The following is an 18,635-nucleotide window of genomic DNA, read 5'->3' on the forward strand; positions in this document are numbered from 1 at the left end:
AGAACAACAGGTTATCTAAACATAAACTCTTCAGAAACCAAATACAAGACCTAACTTCAAAACATCCTATAACATAATTGAAGCAGTAATTACCTGACTTCAAGATGAACAGTTGGAGATATTCATTTTTCCAGCATATCACATAATTTTTACCTAAGAAAATAATCCCTTTACATTTCCAACAACAGTTTTGATGGATGGGAACAAGAAGCATTTGCACTATAATTTTTCAGAGCTTTATAATAAAGTGAATGTTTTTCTAAATGTCATAGTTTAAATTTCATGGGGCGTGAAATCTCCTTTGAAATAAAGTTTAAAGCCTTTTTCAAATAAGGAGGCTAATCTTACAGTCAAAAACACTTCATATTTCCAGACATTATTAACCTTCGAGTACTGCTTGCAAAAAAAATGATAATGCTTTCTGACACGTTAAGATTAAATTTGTCTTTATGTAATTATGTAAAGACTGTATTTAAAATGATGAGATTGCAGAAGTGTGAACAATAGAAAAATTCCCATTTACTAATAATAAATGTGGCCAATCGTCATTCGGATGGTAATATTAATACATCTATGTAGCTCTTTCCTAAAGAAAACTGTTTGTAGATTGACTATCATTAGGCTTACTGTCAAAATGGTAATATTGGACAATCACCTAAAAAGAGATGACACTGAACCCATTCCACTTTCAAATGTGAAAAGTCACAGAGTTGTAATTGATTTCATTAGTGAAGTGTAAAATCCTATTCACATAATCAGTTTTATTTTGATACATCTCAGAATGTTTCAAAAATGGCAATACTCATACTCTGAATAGTTGATTTTATTACTTTGTTTTCCATTACAAATAAATGTGCATGATGTGTTTGCGTGATGATTACATGGTGATTGTCCAATTTTCTAAGTGCAAAAATCACTTCTAATATGAAATACAACAATGGAATGATGCTTCTGTCTGAGTATTTGAAATCACCATGACAATACAAATTAGTATGAATCTTTTCCATTTTTAATATCCCGCAATGGAACTAAAAGCAATTTCCTTTTCTGTGATCCTAGGGTTTTAAAATATGAACATAGATAAGTTAGACATTTAGAAAATCATGAAATCTAGCTCATCAACTTTACATTCTCCCCTAAGCCAGAAGACTCACATTCTAGTGGGTTCGTAAGGACTTCACATTGAAGACTTCCATTTCTCCCTTTCTCAACTCTAAATGCTCTTTCTGTAGCCTTGTAATTACCATCTCTTCTAGGGCTTTTGCCCCACCTGGTGGTTGCTTACAAGAATGGTTGGCCGACATCTGCATGTGGGCGTAGCCTCCATTTCCTTTAAGCATGGGTTTCTCTTGTTTGACATGTATACTGTATATGCCCTAATTTCGTTTAAGAAAATAACCCCTAGTTTTACCCCAAAACACAATCCTTGTTCTTTACACTGCTACCTTACACAAAAAAAAAACTCATTCTTGATCTCTCAAACTCCCCAAATTTCCTTTGTGAACCAAAATGGATACTTGGACAAAGCTGGAAAGTATTCGGTTGTACTAATGAGATTGATCATGAAAAAAACATATAGAATGTACTTTAATCTGCCTAAGAAAAAGTCTCTGCCCTCCCAATTATCTTTTAATTCTACTACGGTTTAATAAACTGTGTGTGTATTACTGTGTCTGTGCACACACATGTACATGCTACTAAATGCATCTGGATATTACAGGACAGCTTGAAGAAGTTAGTTCTCTCCTTCCAGTGGATCAGGGAATCAACAATCGGTTCTAAGACTTAGTGTTGAGCTCCTTCACCCATGGGACTGTTTCATGCTCCCACCTCCAGCCCTTAGAAAAGTTACTGGCTGCCCACACATTATTAATCAGTATTTAATGGTAGAACAATGATTCAAAAGTACTTTTTTCTTTATTTCTCTGCAAATCAAATTTCGGGTGTGTTAAAGGAAATTTTATGCACTGTGTATGTGAAACAATTTTTATTTTCATAATATTCAATGCATAACTTGCACTTAAAAATGGTCTCCAAATTCCAGTAAACCCATTTAAATGACCTGTTTTTAAATTAAGTACTTCTTTGTTAAAATTTGGTCTTTATTCTTAGTTTGGTTTGTCTCTTAGAATATTTTGTTTACCACTCTGAGCGAATCACAACAAAATATCTACACTGATATATTTTGTATTTTCCCAATGATACACTTTAACGTTTTTTGAATGTATTAATGTATACTGAAAATATGGGTTATTCACAAGGAACTTATTGACAGTACACCTTTGATCAGACCAGATTAGATCCAAGACTTGGGGGTATTTGTGTGCTCTAATGGAATTTCATATGATAAGCAACTTCATTGGAAGCTGCTAGCTTTTGAATCATTTAAAATGCAAACAATGTATATATTGTATACAACATATACAAGATACAGCCAAAAATTTCTATACATTTGCAAAACTTATTGAGTTTCGTCATCTAAATTTAAGTGAGTATCTTGAGTTTTGTGTTTAAGAAAAAGGTGTCATAGATATTAGCCATGGAACTCAGAAATTGCATGTGATTGCTCTAATAGCAAGATAGTGTGGCAAGAAGAGTCCCAATAAAATTTTCAGAATGGAGGAAAATGTTTTCCTAGCAATAGACCCAAGGCATTGTGACACATGTTTTCTACTAGAATGAGTTCTGAACCACCTACAGGTAACATGCTCATGCCTTGGGGGTTTGTTCAGCAGTGTGCAGTTCTTAAGGTTGTTTTATCTATGTTATTTCATTAAATTTATTTCTAAGTTACTACTTCTAAGGGACTTGAATCCATTCACACACCTTTAAAAAAATATACTGTCTAATAAAAACTGGCATTTTAAATTTGTAATGTGAATATGAATGTGCACTGTGCTGAGTTACTTTCAATTTCTAGACTGAAGTTGATTCCACTCATATATACTATCATAGAATGATGACTGTAGAAAATACAATATTATACAAAAAACTCCCAATACAAAGGAGTGAGCATAAAGGATCATAACTATTGCTTCTTTTAAATTATAAACACACACACACACACACACACACATATACACACACAATTGATATATCCTAGAACCTTACAGTGTGTTGGGTAGAATAACGAGAAAAAGCTAGTTTTTCAGAGAAAGTCACCGCTATCAACAATAACACCTTGATTGATATTTTAATTCCTCCTGTCTCCTTTATTGACATTGTTACTACATAGAAACCAATGTAACAGTAAAAGGTGTGAGTCACTGAGTGCCATTTAGAACCATTGAAATATACAATACAACATTTATACTGAAAGACATTTGAGAGAGTAGCACAGAAACACTGATATTTGTTTTAAATAAAGATGAGCTGACTCTAAGGTCTGCAATGTTTATATGACTCAGATGGAAGTAAGCTTTAGAGTCACTCAATTACTTCAGAGAATGTACAGACAGGTCACACTGATGACCTATTGAAGGACACCATTGAGACATGCCCTACAGTGAAATGCTTCCAGCACATATTTAATACATACACTTTCTGCTTATCAATTTTAAAAGGGAAATGTATCCCTGGAGCGTAAGAACTGCGAGACAGACCTTACAACTACGAGCTCTTCCAGGTGGACTGGCTTTCTGTTCCACACACCACGGTTTCTAAAAAGTCAGAAGTGATTCTTTGATGAGCACTGCCTACCAGTGCCTATTAATTCTACTACTAAATTTTCCTATCATCCAAAACCTGGGTTTAATGCTGGACCATCTCCAGGAGAGTGGACTGAGTTCATCAGTGCTAGTTAACTGTGTCTTCAGTCTCATCGATTGCTCATCAGTACAGGAAAGGTACTTATATTAGATCTTTATTACACTTTTTTAATTTGTAGTAAAACTGAAAGAAAATAGAAACTGTTACAAGGTCCTCTTAGGCAGAGGCTAGAAATCTACAACACGATATTATCTTTTCAGAGGAGAGAGCTTCTCATTTAGTGCTTCAGACTCCTTAGCCTGTAAATAGTGCAAAAACCAAAAAGGGTGTCAAGGACGCATTTTAAAATCGTCTGCTTAATATTATGTCTATTTTAGGATCCTAAAATATGCATACTAATTAATAGAACCAACTAACAGACCTGCTAGAGACTTAAAAGCCATGACAGCCCAATGTGATTGGGACCTCATTAAGACTGAGATTATGCATTGATGAGCATGAGAAATGCTCTCATTCGCAATATCAGGCAATTTCATTTCTACAGGAAGTTACCTACACTGCTAAGGAATTAACTGGGGTAACATCTCTTTCCACAAAGCAATTACCTGTTATGTTTTGACGTGGATGACACTTGTTAATGGCAAAGTTTTAAGGTGTTACAAATGAATAAATCACTGTCAAACACTCTCGATTACATAATGTGGGGTATTTTTATACCAGCCCAACTGTCATCAAAGAAGTACCTAACAAGCTACATGGCTGAAAGTATTACATAAGTGCTTGGTAGCCAGGGGGTTTCCATGTGAAAATAATGGCACAATTGTCAATTCACAGAGGATTAAGGACTGGATATTGTGATGAGAATATTAAAAAGGAAGCAAGAGATAAGAGGATGTTAAAACTGAAGAGGCGCGTATTCATTGATAAGCTGAAATTTTGATAGAAGAAAACTATGTTTAGTCTTTCACATATCACACTATGGTTTCTAAGGTGGATACATTGGGGTTATGTCTGTATATTAGCTTGAATATCAATGTGTCTGACCAGAAAAATGGCATATATAGTGCAATAAAAATATTTTAAATGTACTACCATTACAAAAATAATAGGATTCATTTTCTACTACATCTTAATATTTTTGGCATTTTCAAAACACAAACAGCTTGTTATAAAGGCAGTTGCTGTAGAAATATGCTACTAACATCCAGATGTAAAAGATACCAGAGTATGTGGTCTGTCCTCTCAGTTGCATGCTTGCACACATATTCACACACACACACATGCCTAGAAAATGAGTGTCTGAGACCAATGGCTTTTTTCACAGAGGGTTTATTGAGTAGAATGTACACACTTTTTCTTTCTAAACATACTTACTATGAACTTTGTCAAAAGTTGTATGGCAGTGGAATTTGTAGGAACAAGCAGTCAAGTTATGATTCCACTGGTGAAATATAATTTTCTCCTCCCATTTGGAGTTAAAACACTGTTGGGATTGAAACATTGGTATGTGTGATCAGATTCTGGGTTTATAGACTTGATGATCCTCATGTAATCGTAGGAGCTGTTACCACAGTCCTAAGAAATGCTGAAGTCCCTAGATTCAGCACTGATCAGTAAGAGATAGAAGATGGATGTGGCAAGGCAAACGTAAAAGTAGAGAAATAATAGGACAAAATAGAAGCAGAAAGTAGAAATCTACAGGGAAAGAGATTGAGAAAGAAAAAGAAGTAGAGAAAAGTGCATGTTGCACAGTGTGGAACATTTCTCTTTGAGCTGCTAGCTGGGAAAAAAAAGGAAAAAAAAAAAGAACTTTTCAAGGCTTGCCAGTGTTCAGATGGAATGTGCATTGCTGTGAGAAAACCCCCAAATATGCTTCTGCTGCAGAATCCTACACCAAAAAATAAATAAATAAGTAACAGCGACCACCATCTGCGTGCACACTGTGGATGAGGTCCTGGAGGCAGTATCCAAGCATGTTTTCTGCTTTCCTTTTCTGAAACAAAACTATAATGTAGTAATTTATACTCACTTCACAGACAAAGACCCAGAGGACCCCATCATTTAAGTGAGTTGCCAGAAGCAACTGTAGTCTTAAGTGTACACATACAAGATGCCCAATTTCTCTAATACATCCTTCTGATGCATTTATGAGCATTATTATGCATCCAAAGTGATTTTGATACAATAATACAGCAGTTACCACTTCCTTTGGACATGGATCCCCTGTGAAGAATGCTTCTGACTGATATCCACAGTCTAATCTGCATAGTATCTATCACAGGCTGTACTTTGGGCGAACTGCTTTTCTCCCTCTCGCATCACAGAGCTCTGACAGAGCAGAAGCATCATGCACTGGTTCCAAAACACAACGTCCAGTATTCCTGAACCGGTCCTTATATCTTGTGTTCCTCTTACTGCTCTTTCTCTAAGTTCAGGTTATTGGGGAAATATGGGAGACACAGAAACTCTGGTAATAGAATAGCAAATTCCAAGAATGTCACATCAAGTCAACTTGAGATGTGGCACTAACTTTACAAAAAGAAAATTATGATAGGAGTTGAGTAATTGGATTTTCTGGGAGCTGCTTTTCCAGGGTGTAAATGTCTCAGCCATGACTACCTGGACCTCTCTCTAAAGGTTATGAGCATGCAGAGGTCTTTACAGAATCAACAGAGACCATTATAAGGATAGCCTTAGACCAAAAGGACATAAGGACTTTACAGAAGAGCCCCAGGAATTTGGTCTCTGAATACCTCAACTACATTAGCAAATAGTTCCTCTTACTAAAAATATGAAGGCTTAATATGGTTTGTATTAGTCCCCCTTGGAATCCTTCATGCCCTGTATTTTAAATCACATCCTGATCTCCATGGCAGAACCAGGAGACCACACTCTGAAAAATAAAAAATGTAAAAATAAAAAACTATGTCCATTGATCTTTAAGGAGAAAGAAATTGCAGAAGGCTTTCATGGATATTTCCATGGGTTGTGATCTGCAGTTCCAATGGATTGTCTGGTAGAGGTCTAGCTGATGTTTCCCACCAGCCTTCACTGTTCTGCTCTCTATGTAGGACAGCCAGGTTCCCATTTGACAATCAAGCCTGGAAGAACAACACACATTGAACAGGTTGAGGAAGTTAGTATTTTCCTTGTAGCAGATACAATTTCAGTCTCTTCTTAGATCACCCCCAAAACTCTCATCTGAAAAATCTCTGACACCATGGCCTCCTCTGGTTGAGCCAGAGTAACCACCTGAGGTAGACAAGCTCCTGCTACTTTTCCAATCAAGAAGCTGGTAGAAATGCTATTGATAATGAAACAAAGAGATCCAAAGTCATATATTCTAAATGTCTCTTAGTTAAATGTGGAGAACAAGGCCTTCATGCATGAGACAAGAGAAGGATACAGGTTCTCAAGGGTACAGGGGTCTCCAGTCTCAAATAAGTAGCTAAGACCAATCATGCTTTCCTTTTAAAATTTTGTGTGTTTATTATTGCTTTATTTATGTGCATATGATGTAAAGCACATATATCATGGGGTGTGTGTGTGTGTGTGTGTGTGTGTGTGTGTGTGTGTGTAGGTTATAGGAAAGCTCTATACAATCCATCATTTCCTTCTCACTTTACATACACTGGTTCTAAGGATTGAACTCAGGTCACCAGAAATACACAGCAAGCATCCTTTACCTACTGACTCACCTCACTCCCCCAAGTATGTTCTTCTTAGAGTTTTAACATACTAGCTGGTTGGTAGCTACTCCATTTATAATTACAATAGTGATTTTAATCCTAAAGAAATTACACTGCCAGATGTTAGTAGACTCCTGACCCAGAAATAAAATGTACAGATTTTAAATGATTTTTATATCACATAATTGTTGCATTTGGAGGCACACATTGTGGTCTGAAGCACTCAGGAGAGGGAGGCAAATGACTTGTAAGTCTGACACCAACCTGTGCTGCATCACAGAGCATGCTTTAGGAAAGCCAGGGTTCTATAGTAAGAACTATTCTAAAAACACGGTCCATTCAGTTGGATAAAATACTGAGTACACATTAATCATCTTAGAACATAAATAAAGATACACCTATAGTTGGAACGGCTAGTGAATTTTTCATTCTCAAATAAATAATTTATATCATCATCTACTACAATAGATATAAGAAAGGAAAGAGGGTAGGAGAGAGAATAGTCAAGTCACGCCACAAAAACAGAACGCCTAAATGAATTATGACTGAAATTGCTGTGAGAAAACACTTAATATCACTTTAGTTTCTGATTGAGAAATCCTTTCCCATGGCCCTGGACTGCAGGGTGGGAAATAGGAATGTGCTGCAACGCATAGCGCTTCTTTGCTTCACATATAGATCATCCTCGGGATGAGCTTCCAGATGCACTCTGTTTAGAGCACCAGCAGTGTTCAGCACTACTCTGCTGCTTACATTCCTCTCACATCCTTCTTTGGCCCATACTCTCATGAGGTCATTTTTGGCTGGATCTGCACATTGACTTTGACAAGTTATATCATCATGAAAAGAGCAGAAATACACATTTCATTTAAGAGACATGGACTCCTGACTGCCTTTGTCTGACCTCCCCACCCATCCAGTTGTTTACACGCAGAGGCTACGTGGGAGGCAAATGCAAAGACTGAAGGGTAAGAGTTGAAAAATCAATGACAAGAAGACTAGATGCTCTTTCCAAAGAAGGAGTTTGCACAGAGGAGTAGATATGGAGTTTAAAATGTGAAAAGGAAAGAAATATGGGCTATTAATTGTTCTGCAAGTTGCAATCCATAAGTAGGTTTCTTATTCAACATTTTAAAATAGATTTATTTTATTATTTATTTCTTATATAAGTATGTGTGTGTGTGCGCGTGTGCTTGTGCGTGTGTGTGTGTGTGTGTGTGTGTGCCTGCAGAGAAGGTGTCTCATCCTTTAGAGTAAACATTACACATATGTGTGAGTTGCTCAATATGGTGCTGGAATCCAAACCCCAGTCCTCAGGATACTTCAACAAGAACTGTTAACCTCTGTGTCTTCTCTCAGTCACAACTGATAACTTTCTTAAAGACAATCTATATACTAAAGATAATGGGTTTGGGGATCTCTAGGTTAAGTAATAGTAGTACTATGTAATTCTAATGCCTTCTGTAAGGTGAACTGTCTATTGCTGAGAGAAATTTGACAAACCAATTTGACATACTAGAATTTATATTCATGAACACTCCCTCCCCCAAAAATAATCTAATGATACTATTATGTTTTGTCTTATCTTTTTTTTAAAAAAATCTGGTTTGTTTTGGTTATTTAATGTAATAGTTCAATTTATACTATTTGGTTAATATAATCTATTATATAGCTATATGAAAAAGAATTTAAAACCACATACAGCCCTACCTTGAATTTGAACTACAATTTGAAAAATTCTGATATTAAAAACTGCTTTTAAAAACAGTTAAAATGAGTTTATCATTCAGATGACAATTTTCTTTGTTGAGACACTTCTGTATAAATTATGGAGAAATTTATTGCTGTGAATGAGGATTTGTGAAGGAAATGGCTGTGCCTATTTTATTTTCATTAACTATTTCTCTCTGGATGCTTATATCATTATGATTCTGAGGGGCATTCCTTTGCAAGAAGAAATCAGATGATTTTGAACAGGTTCTTTCCAGGTAAATATAAATTATCAATCATTGGATAGTAATTATAATTATTATAATTATAGTTAACCTCAAAGATAGAGGATTCCAAGTCAAGGTGTTTGTTTCAATAAATCTTCAAGAATTTTTTATGAAATTAAGTACATCTAAATGGAACAAGCAATAAATTAGTTCTACAAAATGTTTAGATATAGGTAAATGTGTATGTGTGAGAGAGTAAGTATCAAGCATTCTGTAGCCTGCAAAAATAAATATGAAGTCCAAAGTAGGGAACTGTTTCTGTAGACTGAAACTTTTAGAAAAGACTCAAGGATTCTTTTTAGGAAAGAGTCTTCAGGGTTGAGTAACACTTAGAGTTTCTACACAGAGCTGGGATTCCCAGAGGAATTTCTGAACTGTAGAGGCCCACATACATTGGATCCAGCGCAGTGGGGGCTTTATGATTCTTCATGAGGAGCTCATCTTCAGGACCTTTTATGGTAGCCACAGAGTGACCAGTGGGTGCTAAGTTCTTTGAAGCACTACATAGATACAGATTCACTTGAAGTTTCTTCGAACAGTCTAACATGCCCTTCAAAGATATGGTAAGAAAGTATTGTTTATTTCATGGGATGCCTTTCCAACACATTTTTATTTTCGCATATATATGCCAAGTTTTCTAAGGGAATCTTTTAAATATCCCCTAGTAGTCAAGTTAAAAGAAGACTTTTAATCCAGTACTTGACTCCAAGTTCACAATTCTTTTTAAACTCGGGTCACAGCTGCTCTGGGTCTTTCAGCACCATGGAGAGGTATACAGGTAGCCTCCCAAAAAGTAGAATAGGTGGTCTCTAGACAGTGAAATAAAGGAACACACACACACACACACACACACACACACACATGCATTTGTGCACACTGCTGTATCTTCTTTTCAGTTGCCACAAATACTTCCTTGTCACCAATATCATGATATCAAAATATAACCCAGAGGAAGTGAAATAAACACAGGCGAAGCCACATGATATAATCAAAATCAACTGATGGCCAGCATGCAAAGTCTGAGATCTTTTGTTTGATTATATCACAGGCTTAATTCCATGGTAACATACCATTTCATAGTTTTTGTGTTTTTCTGTGATGTATAATTCCTGCTCTCCCACACATTTTTTTAATCTACACAGCAGGAAAAAAATCTCTGAACAGCTTCAATTGGCAGAAGTGTAATCAAAGTGCTTCACTGATTATCAACAAAGACCTGAGATGTGATATGGGCAAGCTATGTCCCACAGGCCAAATCCACCATCGGTGCTTACTTACTATACATAAAATGGTTTCAGATCAGCATACTTCTGTGCTGTCAAGCTGCTGTGGTTCAGCTGACTTGATATGACAGATAGACCTGGGTTTCGGTGCCCAAAAAGGTTTCTTCCTTCCTCCTATTAGAAAAGGGATGCCATATGCTTTCTTGGGGCTGTGGGCATTTACAAGATTCTTGTTTAGAGAAAAATCTAATAAGATAAGTAGCAGACCTTATCCTTGCACATTGAAAGCATAAAAGCAAAGAGAATAAGCATTTGTAAAGGAAAGAATTAGCCAGACTTCCTCTCCTTTTTTTAGACTGACACCAAGCATAATAACAGCCCTTGGGGAAAAGTGTAATTGACTCCTTAAGACAATAATTACTTCAAAAGTTCATTTTGGAAACTAAGGTTACAGCCATAAAGACATATAAGCTTCCTTTCCAATTCTCAGAAGGTTCAAAAGTGCCCACTCAATTAGGGGAAGAGCTAAATACCACCCTGCATAATGAGGTGAATGAATGACTCTTGAACACTGGAAGCAGTTTAGAAAGTGCTTCTTTCTCTCCTTTGATATACAGGCAGAATACAATCTATGTTAATTAGTTTGTCTAGTTTAGGTTTTTATTGCTCGTTTGATTGAATGTTTTGAAATAGGGTCTTATTCTGTCTTCCGTTCTGACCCAGAGCGTACTATATAGGTCAGAGTCATCCGAAGCTCACATCAATCCCCTGCCTCAGCCTCCAGAATGTCAGGCATGAGGCTTGACAACCACTGCTAATTAGCTGTGTTCTTGCAATATGAATTTAAATGTGTCCAACAATTTGGGTCTTTACCCCATGAAAGAGTACAAGACAAATTAGACACATCGGCAAGGTACAAGAGTGATCAGAACCAGACTTGCAGATGCAGTGTATATCTGGGCCCTGGTTCCAGGACCTCAGTATGGAAAGAACGGAGTCAGTATAGAAAGCAAAGACATACCTATGGTTTCATAACTGATATTTTTTTGGAAAGAAGATAAAATCATATTTCATGCATGACTCTGTCTCTTCTCTTTGTTCTTTGGGAATAAACTGTGGAAGGCATAAATAGAACAAAAAGATTGCTAGGTTTCACACTCTGTTTTCTGCTGCTATCACAGAACACCACGCACTGAGCATATTATCCACAATAGAAATTCATTTGGCTCATGGTTCCGGAGGCTGGCAAGTCTAGGATCAAAAGGATGCATCTGCTATGTGTCTTTGTGCTATGTAATAACATGCAAGAAAGGCCCACAAGCGAGCACGTGCAAGACAAGAAAATCAGGCTAGATGCATTCATGACAGCAGGAGCTCACAATGTGAGCCTTCACAATATGACACTCCTTATAGATCCACCTCTTAATAGTGAGGCAGGAGAATAAGAGCGATGATGAATCTAGATAAATGTTTTGGATAAAGGCTATACGTTAACATAGGAGAAACTTTACTGGTAAATAGAAATGTCAGACACATGGTACAGTCAAGTGAGAAATTTCTGGAGCCACTGACTGAAGCAGAGGAGTACCAGGATGTCTGAAGGTGACCGATGGCTCATAGCAATTGCACATTATACATCCCTGTTTGGGGACTTAAGATGTCAATGAGACATACCATGAACTAAATGTAAGAGTATGTTTAAGGAAGCCCATACTGTGCAGCTGAGCTCAGACACTTTCATCATGTGACCTGCAAAGCCCCCATAAATTGCACATCATTTGTCATTTGAGCTTCTTGGCTTTCTCCTGCTCTATTCTATTTTCCTCCATTGAAAGTGTAGCCATTTTCTAACTCCCATGTTCTGCTACCATCCATACCTCAATGTTCAATTTCTTGTTTCAGGAAGTAGCAGTATGGAATCCCTCAGGAAGTGCCTATTGAACCCTAGTATTCATCAATATCAACACTACCACATAATGACTAAGTGCCAACAGGAGTTTTGCTGTAAATACTCAAAGCATAAAACTCTCAATATCATGTAGAGAAAATAAATACCACCCAGCACATCCTCTGTGGTTATCTAAATATATGATTCTGCGCTTTGCACAGTACAAGCTTCTTACAGCTCTGTTATTTGTAGATAACTCATAGCAATCTCAAAGAAAAGTCCATACGCATGCAACTAATTTCTGTAAATGTAGTTTCTTTCTGCTTTCTGTTTCAACCTTCTAATTAAAAATTAAGTAACTAATAGGAAAGGGTGTCAGGATACAAGGTGCACATGCATGAAATCGTCCCAAGAGTAGATTGGAGGAATAAAAATCAAAAGTGTAAGTAAATAACACCAAACACTTTTGAATTTATTCAAATTCATTTCTGCATTGGTGATTAGCTTTGGTGTGCGTAGCGCTTTAAATTCTCCTTTGAACTCTCTTGATAAATTCTTCTTAAATCAATGATTTTCAGAAAAGAAAGCTTTACGGGCATTTTATATTCATTTTCTATTCTGATGTTGTCATGGAGTTAGAAGTTCAAAATTTATTTCAGGGTTGTCATTTCATCTTAATAATTTCAACTCCAAAGGAAAACGTTTCTATTACTTGTCCAAAGGAACCATTCTGTCTGGAGAACTATGTGTTGAGCAGCCAAGGCAAGACTGAGGGCTGCAAAATGAGGAAGATCACACTATATAAAAGCCACCAGTCTGAGGGACAGCTGCAGAAGTACTTGAGAAGCATCTTCAGATTCCCCTTTATAGCCTGTGGGTCAGAGGCTGTATGCTTATTCTACAGTTAGACCCGTATTGATACTTTACGTGAATAAAGTTATTTGTGTATATTTTTAATCTTCACCATAAACACTTCTGCAGATTGGTACATCAGTGCTCAGAAACACTCAACCCAAATTAAAACCTGAAAGGAAAACATAAAGTCACATTGTATGAACTAAGAGTGTACCTGGCATTCTAGAACCTATGTACTCTGTGAGTCTGACAGCTACAACTGGGAGCTCAGCAGATCGGTTTCACATGTCCTCCTGGGCATGAGATGATTCTCTGCCACACAATGCAACTTACTTTCCCTCCATGTGGATTCACATCCTTCTGAAAATAACTCCAACAAAGTCCGCAAACACCAACCTTTTTGTGCTTGCAGTTTATGCTAATAACAGTGGTAGAACTGTGTTTCTCTGCTTAAGCCTCACTGTGCATATGCTTTGCCACTCCTGAGGCATTCCACTGGGTTGTTAAAAAGCTACACTGCAGGGTAGAGTTAGATGCCAAACTGGTCCTGCTGCGGCCAGGATTTGGACTGGTGTCCATGGCTTGTGTTTCCACTGAAGGTTAGGACTACCTCTGCAGCCATGCTGATGTCCATGGGCTGGGCTGCCACAGGGGACTCTGTTGGTGTCCGTGATCCATTTGCTCTGGAAGCCATGTTTATGTTCTTGGCCTGTGCTGTCTCCAAGTGCTATGATGGTACCCATGGCCTGTGCTACGGTAGAGGGACTTGTTGATGTTAGTGGTCTATGCTGCCACCTGCGGTCAAGCTGACATCCATGGATCATGCTAACCCTAGACACCATGTGGATGTCCATGGTCTGTGCAGCTGCTGATTGTGAAGGGCAAGGAAGCCTCGATGACTGCAGGCTCACAGTTGAGAATCAGGGACATAAAAGGCTTCTGTGACAACCCCTACTCCCATTTCACCTCACTTCCCAAAAAAGTAAGAAACCTAGACAGAAAGCCATCAAAGAGGACTCTCCAAAAGTGTGGTAAGGATGCTGAAGAAGACCTCTCCATAACTGATGTCTTCTGCCATGGGTGTGGGTGGAGAAGGACTCCATGTTCTTTATGGGGCTGGCCACTAGGAGTTCCACCATGTGCCTCTGATTATATATATGGGCAACAAAAATCACACTTCTTTTTGCTTTTCATTTTGTTCTGGTCTTTTATTTTCTCCCTCTCTTTTTTTTTTTTTTTCCTTGGGGACAGTCACAAGGGAGAGGAGGAGGACCTGAGAGGCCTGGAAAGTGAGTGTGATAGGGATACATCGTGTGAAATCTCTAAAGAATCAATAAAAGTATTGTGTTAAAAGAAATCAGATGCTGATCCTAGCCCTGTCAAAAATGTGAGTACAAAGGCCTCTAGAGTAACCTGAACTGTGGCTGCTTCTAGTTCTGTGGCAATCATCCAGAGAGTGCAGAAAGAAATCCTAAGTATTATTGTCTCCTTGCTTCCACACCCAGATAGGAAATCCCAGCTGCTTCCTTGACCCTCCTGTAGAGATTTCAAATGAAAGTTATGGTCTTGTAAATATAGAAGCAATGTATTTCTCACGTAAGGTAAATCTGAAGTTGGAGATAATTCTGCAGAGAGCTGGAGCAGTGAATACACAATGGAAGTAGCCTAAACCATGTTCTTAAGAGAGTGTTCCAATAATTTAGGAGATAAATAGACAATAAATAAATAAAATATATAAAAACTTAACCTGTCTGACCATCCTAACAACTGATGTGTGGTTCACTATATTAACACTCATTGTTTTCTTAAGATCCATACATTGAAAAGAATATATTTCTGGAAATTCCCTTTTCAAATTTTACTCAAAATAATGCTGATAAACTAATTATTTGGTGCTTTACACAGTAGATTTCAGGTACTGGGACGAGTGGGGTTCTGAGCACTCTTTTTACTTACAATGCTATTGGATGAAGCAAGGGGAGAAAGCGGGGCAAACATCTTTCATTTCTCCCCTCAGAACTGAGGACTGTGCTCACCACCAAGAAAGGATCTGATGCCAGCTGGATTTGTGGATTTAAAAGAGGACCATGAATTCAGTCCAACATCTAGGGTAGAAAATATGTGAATACAAGCTGTGAGCCTGTGACTGTAGAATATCAGCTGTACTCAGGCCAAGGACTGCCTCATAGAAACTATCCCACTGGACAGAGCCTAAATCTGGGACAACTGAGAAAAGACACGCACAGGTACAGCACAGGAATGGTCCCTTCCTAGTGGGACACACTCATTGTGCTTTGTGGGCTGACTGATAAGCACTGGGGTGAGTTCTACATCCTTACCCAGCACCCTAAGATTGCCACAGGATGAACTGAGGAGGTCACAGACATCAGAGAACCTCCTCTGAACAGGACTATGTTACGGGAGGTCAACTACAGTCTATCAGTCAAATCCTGCTACTCTGTTTTTGTTTTTGTTTTTAATAATTTTGAATTGGTATGCCTTGTCTTTATATTGTCCATTGCTGTAGAAAGGGCAGAGCAGATAATTGCAGCAAAGACCGTCAATGGGCTCCTCCATTTACCTATTAATACCAGTGTAAATGCACATCACCCATGGAAAGCTGATATGTTAACCTTAAACTAGCATTATGTGACCACACCCTAGCTTTACTTCATTCTACGCCCAGTTCCATACCACCAGCTTCCTTGTCCCCATCCATTAAATATCAACCTTATCTTAGCATCTCTTAGAGTCCATTCAGAACTATGCAGGTTCTGTACTTCTCACCTGTTCAGTGGACCAATGCAGATAGCAGAAGAACTTCCTGTAGGAGATACAGTATCAAAGCTTAGTACCGCCCGGCTAAAGCAACCCCTCTCCCCATTCCACTGCATTTGCTCATCCTATTGTTATAGGAAGCCTTAAACTACCAAGCAGTCCCTAAATTTCCAGCATAAATTGAGTTTTACATATAAAAAATTCTACTTAAATTCATTGTATATATGTAATATGTAACTTTTTTCAGTTTTCAGAAATTTAACCACCGGTTTAATGTATAGTAGTGTATAGTTACAAGTCACAGAATCTGATCCTGACTCTAATGTTGGAACATTAGTTTTGGACACTCTTGATCCCAAGGGAATGGAGTTGCAGTATGAGGTAAAGACAGTTCCATGACCCTCACACCATTTACACAGCGAAGAGACACAGCTTGAGGAAGAATCTCCAGAGTGGATGATGATGTTAGAAAAAAATATCTAACTCCAAGTAAACACATATAGAACAATTTCTTTTTAACACAGAGACAAAATGTAAATAATATTGACCTCACATTTTACTTTAATTTATGTTATATGAATACTAGTCATATTATTATATCCAATAATTAGCTTTGATATGAAGTTCAAATATGTATTTCCAAAAACCAACTATTCTTCAGGATGAAGGGAGGCTTTACACTGTATCTAGTACTACTTTTAATCTTCTACCTAGCATTTAGCTTTTTGTATAACTTCCTCAAATAGGTAGAGCTTGAACTTCTCTATTTAAAAGAGGAGCCACTGACCTTTGTCCAATCATCTCGTTATCTTACTATACCCAATTAGATTTTGCTTCAGCACCAATGTAATTTCATCTTTCTTCTTTCCATTCTTCTTTCACAACACTTTTGTTTGTCTGTTAGTTTCTTTTTGTTTTTGTTTTCTTCTTCCTGTTTTACTTCCAGCGTGTGGAAATATGCCGACTTACAGTTTTCAAGCCTGGGAAACAAGGCTCTGAAAGGGTTGGGAACTCTGGTTCCGAGCTGTTGCTCTGAATGTTAGGCAAACTATGCTATCCGGCTCTCGTCCAGCCCTAGTCCTTCACGGTGACTTTAATGGCTTTGGCCTGTCTTAACTGAAGTTGTGGAAGCACTGCTGTCCACAGACACAGACTACAGTGCATGAGTCAGACAGGATTCCCTTGGTACAAGCTTCAAAAAGTCCTCCCTACAGCTACAATGTTTACATTTATTCTTCTGGGAAACTGTGCATGGATTTCTTAGCACTTGAGAAGATAATCAGACATAACTTTTGGTTAGTTTTCTTGAGGTCAAAAGAAAATGCAGTGTGATAATTACCACTGATTTGTTCATATCCCTGTTTCTTATAAGACCCCCTCTTTTTCCTTTTATTAAAAATTGATATTTTTCTCACAAAATATAGGCTGATTATGATTTTCTCTCCCTTTACTCCTCACATTCCCTCCACCTCCCCCAATCTAAATCCCCACCCACTTTTCTTCCTCTGATTAGAAAACAAACAGTCTTCTAAAGGACAATGATAAAATAAAAACCAACAGGTCGCCATTTGATAAACAAGGAAAAGGGAAGCTTTAAAGCCTTAATTTCAGAAGAAGTATTTAAACACACCATGCTCATTTCCAGTTACACTAGCAAATATGTTGAACTATTCCAATGGGAGTTGGTTTACAGGATATATGTAAATAGCAGACTCTACTCCACCAGGGTGGATGATGACTGTGGCATGCCTGAGGAGTGCTGGCTGTAGAGAAGATAGTACCATAGTGCCCCTTTCAAAGTCTTTCTCTGAAGTTCAAGTTGAGAAAGTCTTCAGCGTGGTTCACTGCATTTAAATCATATAAGAAGTTGAGAAAGTTTGATACTGTAATGCTCTCTACCATATGTGTTAATGTGCCTTAGGTTTCTTCCACTTTTTATTCTCTTCTAAACTATTGGTGCAGAAACCAAACAACAGAGGAAACGTCATGTAATTATGAAGAGGAAATGACACATTCAGATTGCTAAGAACTTTGTTCACAGATCACATAAAGCTGTGGTCAAGCTCGTTCTAAAAAGCATCTGCTGCTGTCTTTACTCCTTCTTCTTCTTCTTCTTCTCTGGGTTGTTGATAGTCGTCGACAATTATTTTGTTTGGCAGATATCTTGCACCAGCTTAGGTCTCTGTCTTTATTCATTAACACTCAGATTTCTTCTCAAACTGAGCGCTCAGGTGACTACTGATTTAGAGAGCATGTGAAAGCCCTTTTAACTGTGGATTAAGAATACATATTTTTTACTTACTGTGTCAAAGATCTACTTCATTGCTATGGCTTGTTTTCTGAGATAGAATCTCACCATATAACCCAATCTGGCTTGAAGCCCACAGTAATTCTCTTGCCTCAGCATCTCAACCTTTCAAGTACTGGTTGTAAGAGTGTATTATTGCACCCAGAAACACAAACTTCTAGAAGTTTCTCATTTTGATATTTAAAAAAA

Source organism: Mus pahari, chromosome 8 (genome assembly GCF_900095145.1).
Source record: "Mus pahari chromosome 8, PAHARI_EIJ_v1.1, whole genome shotgun sequence".
Taxonomy (NCBI): domain Eukaryota; kingdom Metazoa; phylum Chordata; class Mammalia; order Rodentia; family Muridae; genus Mus; species Mus pahari.